Below are 5,334 nucleotides of genomic sequence, written 5' to 3'. Positions count from 1 at the left end.
CCACCTCATTTATACCTGAAGAGCCTTTCTCTTTCTCTGAAGCCATCAAGTATCCCTAATGGAGATCAGCCATGCATCTTGAGCTCCAAGCTTTACTTCAAAACTGCACTTGGGAGCTTGTTCTTTCATCACCTCACTACAAAGTCCTGGCATGAGGGTCGAGTGTTAGTTTGAAAATTAATATTCCGTAAAATCAAACAATAATAAAAGTAAAAAAAAAAAAGGGTTATGAAATATATAGTTATTCTTAGGAGAGAGCATCTAGGCCGGTCGGGTGTTTCACTTCATTTTACACCGGCCAATGAAAAAATGCCACGTAAGTGTTCCAGCAAATTACAATCTACACTCGCATACAGGTGAATATCTTATTTTGACAGCTCATTTTTCCCTTCTTTCTCTCCCTTCTTCTTCCCTCAATGATCGAGAGAGCCATCAACAAGAGATTTGTGGCCATCGAAGAGGGATAGGTGAGGGTATGTCTTTTTGTTTGCTTATCTGCATTTCTGTATGATTTTGCTGCCTTTAAATTTATGTTTGGATGCTAAGAAAATGTATTTATGTTTAGATGCTAAGAAAATGTAGTGTTCTTTGGATGGTGAGAAAATGTGGCATCTATTTCAAGCTTTAATATGCACCTATGGTAAAAGTCTCAAGGTAAATAAATACTTTAGATATTTTAGAGATTGTTATAAAGGTGATGCAAATATTAATACCCTAGATTTTTATGATGGTGATGCAAAATGGTGAGGTTCATAACAGAAGAAGACGGAGATGAGAGAGCTTCGGAGAGAAGGGAGAAAAGAGAGGGGGAAATAGAGGTAAGTTCAGTAAGTCCCCTAGGTGTTACAATTTTACTGGCGGGTGTAAGAGTGAAGGGGATATGCGACGGGTTTGAAGTTTTTCCCGATTCTTATAATCTTCTATATTTCTTTTCCAATAATCCAAACACCTACCATATATGATCATGAGATCACCCTGACTCATCATCTTGGATAAACACCCAACTCGTTGACCAGGACAGGTACAGCTAGTCGCAGTTGTTAAGTCAAAATATCAAGGGTTTGCATGCACACCTCGTTTAGATATTTAAAATTCTCGATCTGGTTGGATATTAAAGCTTTGTTTAAGTTGCAAGCAGGGATCTTTGAGCTTGTACGTGTTTAGTATGGAATAAATCTACTACATTCAAGTTCCCAAACATTGATCTCATGTTTACAATGTATATTGAATCCTTAATCATAGGCAATTAATTACATAGTAATGATGAGGTTTGTAAATTTTAGGGAAATTAATTATATATAGATCGAAATGACAAAATGTAACTGCGTATGGCGAAAATGACACTCGGAAAAGCGAGCTGACTATATATATATATATATATTGCTTTGCTTTTTGTGCACTTTTTCCTTTCTAAAACAAGAGCCCACCAACGTTGTCTGTTTCAAAGACCCTACAAGCACTCGATCGAGGTTCAGGACCTCAGGTTCTCTTTTATTATACACCATAGCCTCCTTCATTCATTCCCACATCTCTCGCTCTGTTTTTTTTTTCTTCTTAAAAACACCAGTACGTTCGAAAGAAAAAATTGACTTTAACACTACGTTCCTCAACTTCATTTATGAATCTCAATGATACCAAGAGCCTAAAAACTTCCGATCATCATCAATTCTCGGGCACAATTTGCTTTGCGCAAACTAAGCCGTTGTACCGCATCCGGGTGATCAAGAGCTCGATGAAATTAGAAGCGCAGAAGGGTACTGGGGAAATGATCATGATTGATCATGAAAAGCGAGAAAATCTTCTGCACTCTCTGCAGGTGGGCATAATCAGGATGGAAACGATTCAATCCCGTGTTTGTGATGCTGCCAATTGGCACAATAACGCACGGAGGGAACTTGAACAAGTCGCGAGCAATGAACGCGAGCTTGATGGCGTTGAAGAGTGCGGGAGTGGAAGGATTAATGGTGGATGCATGGTGGGGGTTGATGGAGAAAGATGCTGAACTTGTGCAAATGGTTGAACTTGTGCAAATGGTTCAAAAGCATTAAGCATAGCTTGAAGCTCCAAGTTGTCATGTCTTTTCATCAGCGTGGAGGAAATGTTGGAGACTCTTGCAGGTATATTAATTAATTTGCAGTTCATATATAATTTTTTCTGCTTGTTCTACAAGGATGAGCTTTAATATATATATATATATTAAAGTTGTGTATGTCTCATTCCTCTTCTAATTTAATTTATATTTTCTTTTCTAAGATAGAGTAATAAATGTTTTTAACCCCTGATAACCAATTTAATTAATTATAATATTGCAGCATTCCTCTACCTCCATGGGTGCTGGAAGAAATAAGCAAGATTAACCCAGAACTAGTGTATACAGACAGATCGGGGAGGAGGAATCCTGAGTACATAAGCTTCGTTTGTGATTCACTGCCTGTTCTCAGAGGAAGAACACCCATCCAGGTCTACAGTGACTACATGAGGAGCTTCCGTGACAGATTCATAGATTTCTTGGGCGATGTTATTATGGTAATTTACAAGCATCTACAAACATCTATATTTATATACTAAGGCCAGTTCGGGATTAAGACTGTTCATCTGGGCTGGATTTTACCCGACCCAGCCCGGAACCCGGATAACCGGGTTTCCGGTTATGGTTTTTGGCCCGGATTTATCCGGGCCGGAACCCGCATTTAGAAAAACCGGATACATCCGGTCCGGACCCGGGTGTAAAACCGGGTTCCATATTATACCCGGTTAACAACCGGGTTTGTTTATAATGCCCAAAACGTTTGTGAGTTCGTGTCTTCTGCCTTCTCTCTCTCGTTATGAACTACTGCAGAACTAATAAACCCTAACCTCCCTCCGTGAGCGCAGTCTCTCTCTCGCCGTCGCCACTGCCGCTGGCCGAACTTCGTTCAATAAGTCTCTCTATCTCTCACTTCGATAGCCCTCTCTCTCTCTCTCTCTATCTCGATCTCGATCTATGATCAGTGCCTTGGGTAGAAAGTTTATGCTATTATTTTGCTAGATCGGCTATTTTTGCTCCGTCTCTCTCTCTATTTTGTTAGATTTGCTATTTTTTGGGTTGTGAAAAAATAATTTTTCGCTAGATCTTTTCTCTTTGTTTTAAACGTGGGGATTTTTTTTGGGTCTGTTTCGTTCTATGATCAATGCCTTTAAACAAATCTGATGTGGGTATAAATTATATGTTCCGATTTTGTTAGATCTGCTATATGGCAGTGCTCTGCATCTTGTTTTGATATAGCGTCTTTCTTTCGCTTTGTAAAGTGTAAATGTTATGCAATCATGTCTGTAATAATCCCTTGTGTCATCTTGTCAAATATTTGAAAGGGATTTTTGATCATGAGGATTCACTTTCTTATGTGTGCCATTTGATCATTATCACTTGATGTGAATATTGAATTGTGTACACTATTACCCATGCAAATACATCAAGTCATTTCCAGAGAAGGAGGATATGCTTCAGGAATCTTTCATTCGTATTAAATCAATTGAATTTGACTTGCAAAAGACAAAGAAAGTAAAATACCCTTCTCTCAGTCACAAGTTATTTTGAAGAATATAGGTCCTGCTCAAGAAATTTTTCTTGTGCTAATTGTATTTTGTTATTGTTTGCAGGCACTGCTTGCAACTGCATCAAAGCAAGTGGAGCTTGCTGACTCACTGGAAAGTTTAAAGGTGACCAGCTTAACGCGGGTATGTTCCTATTGCCATAGAAAAAGAAAAGTGAGAGTATCTATTTTCATGAGTAGAAAACAAGTTAATGTCAACTTCAAGAAAGTTGAACTTTTCAATGTTAAACTTACTTGAAGTTCAAATTGAACTTCATTATGTACTTAAATCTGTATCTTTACCTATCAAAAAACAAAATCTGTATCTTAATATAATGGATAAGCTTTGGGAAGCTGTTCATCAATGGTTTCATGCCTTGTATTCGTACGGGATAAGAAATCCTTTTGAAAAATACAATTTTTTTCTTTCAACTAAGGCCTAAATTATGATTTTTAGGGCCAGCGTAACAGCGTTGAAAACATAATTTGACTTGAGCTGGTATTTTTACTGGGTTTTAGACTTGTAGTTTAATTTTTATCCGTTTGTTGAAATCATTTTTCATAGATCTGCAGGAGTTGATGTATCCTGTTCTTACCAACACTTGATTTGATTACATCGTTGAATGCTTGTTCAAATATCGGGATGACATGCGCATGCTGATAAGATTTTGTTTTGCAAAAATAGCAGCGGACAAGCTCTTGTTGGCCAAGAAACAAATCTTATACGCCAGGAAGATGAATAAATTGTTTCGTGAGACAGCTTTGCCAAACCTGCTGCTCCCTATTGACTCTCAAAATTGCAGTAACTTCCGCCGAGTTCAATCGGCACTCGAAGGTTCTCATTTTAGGTGACTGTCACTTCTAACATTTTTTAGGCACTCACACTCATTTCCAACTTTCTCAGATTTCTTTGAATGTAGTTATCCACCAAGCAGAGAAAACAGCAAAGCCATTGAATCCAGTTCTCTTAAGATAGACAGGCATTCCTGTACATAATACTTTATACAAATATATTACTCGAGTATAGAAACATCATATTCCTTTCAAATATTAGATTTCTGTATGATATTTCAAGATGCAGCATGCCGAAGAATTCTCTTAAGATTTGAGAATGTTTTGTGCTAGGATAGTCTAGGCAATAATATAATGCCCTCTAAAAAATTAGATATATGCTCATTTGTCAATTTTTGATCTAGAACCAATACCTTGATTAATGTGCATCTTTTTCCCTACATCATTTTTTGCTATTGATGCTCACTTCCCTTGGTACTTTATCAATGAGTAGAGTTTGATATTGCCATCTTTTGCAGGTTTAAAGGTTCCTTTCAACATTTTGAGACTACATCTTTCTCTATACTATTATTGGACTTCTGAAGAGCAATGTCAACTTTTATAGTCCTTTGGGTGTAGTGGTAGCAGGAATGTTCTTACCAAATTAGTTGTTGTGTATTGGAGTTTAATTAGAGCAATGTATGTGTTTTGTAATGATCTAAGCAAATCATTTCAAATGTAATATGTAGTTGATTTTTTTTTTCTTTTTAGGTTAATTAGTTGTTTATAGCTGTAGCTGATATGCATGTATTAATTATAATTAGTTGATATTTTTATCATCATAGACAATGATATAAAAAAATATAAACTTTTATATAACAACAAAGTTTTGCATTTCAACAATGTTTCTTGAAAAAATTGCAATAAATATTGGATTTTTGAGAAACATTTTTCAACATAAAAAAATTATTAACAGAGAGATTTCAATATT

General features: G+C 36.6%; 1 long non-coding RNA gene across 2 annotated transcripts; it reads left to right on the top strand.

The window, feature by feature from the left end:
* Nucleotides 1–2,868: 2,868 nt before the first annotated feature.
* Nucleotides 2,869–5,105, top strand: LOC122282627. Of its 2 annotated transcripts, none has more exons than XR_006230425.1 (4): nucleotides 2,869–2,922; nucleotides 3,640–3,717; nucleotides 4,258–4,420; nucleotides 4,883–5,105. It is a non-coding gene; the product is annotated as an uncharacterized LOC122282627 (long non-coding RNA). The 2 variants fall into 2 exon arrangements; XR_006230426.1 differs by having other exon boundaries at nucleotides 2,880–2,922; nucleotides 4,261–4,420.
* Nucleotides 5,106–5,334: the final 229 nt, after the last annotated feature.

This window comes from Carya illinoinensis, chromosome 11 (genome assembly GCF_018687715.1).
Source record: "Carya illinoinensis cultivar Pawnee chromosome 11, C.illinoinensisPawnee_v1, whole genome shotgun sequence".
NCBI lineage: Eukaryota > Viridiplantae > Streptophyta > Magnoliopsida > Fagales > Juglandaceae > Carya > Carya illinoinensis.
This window is presented reverse-complemented; position numbering and strand designations above follow the sequence as displayed.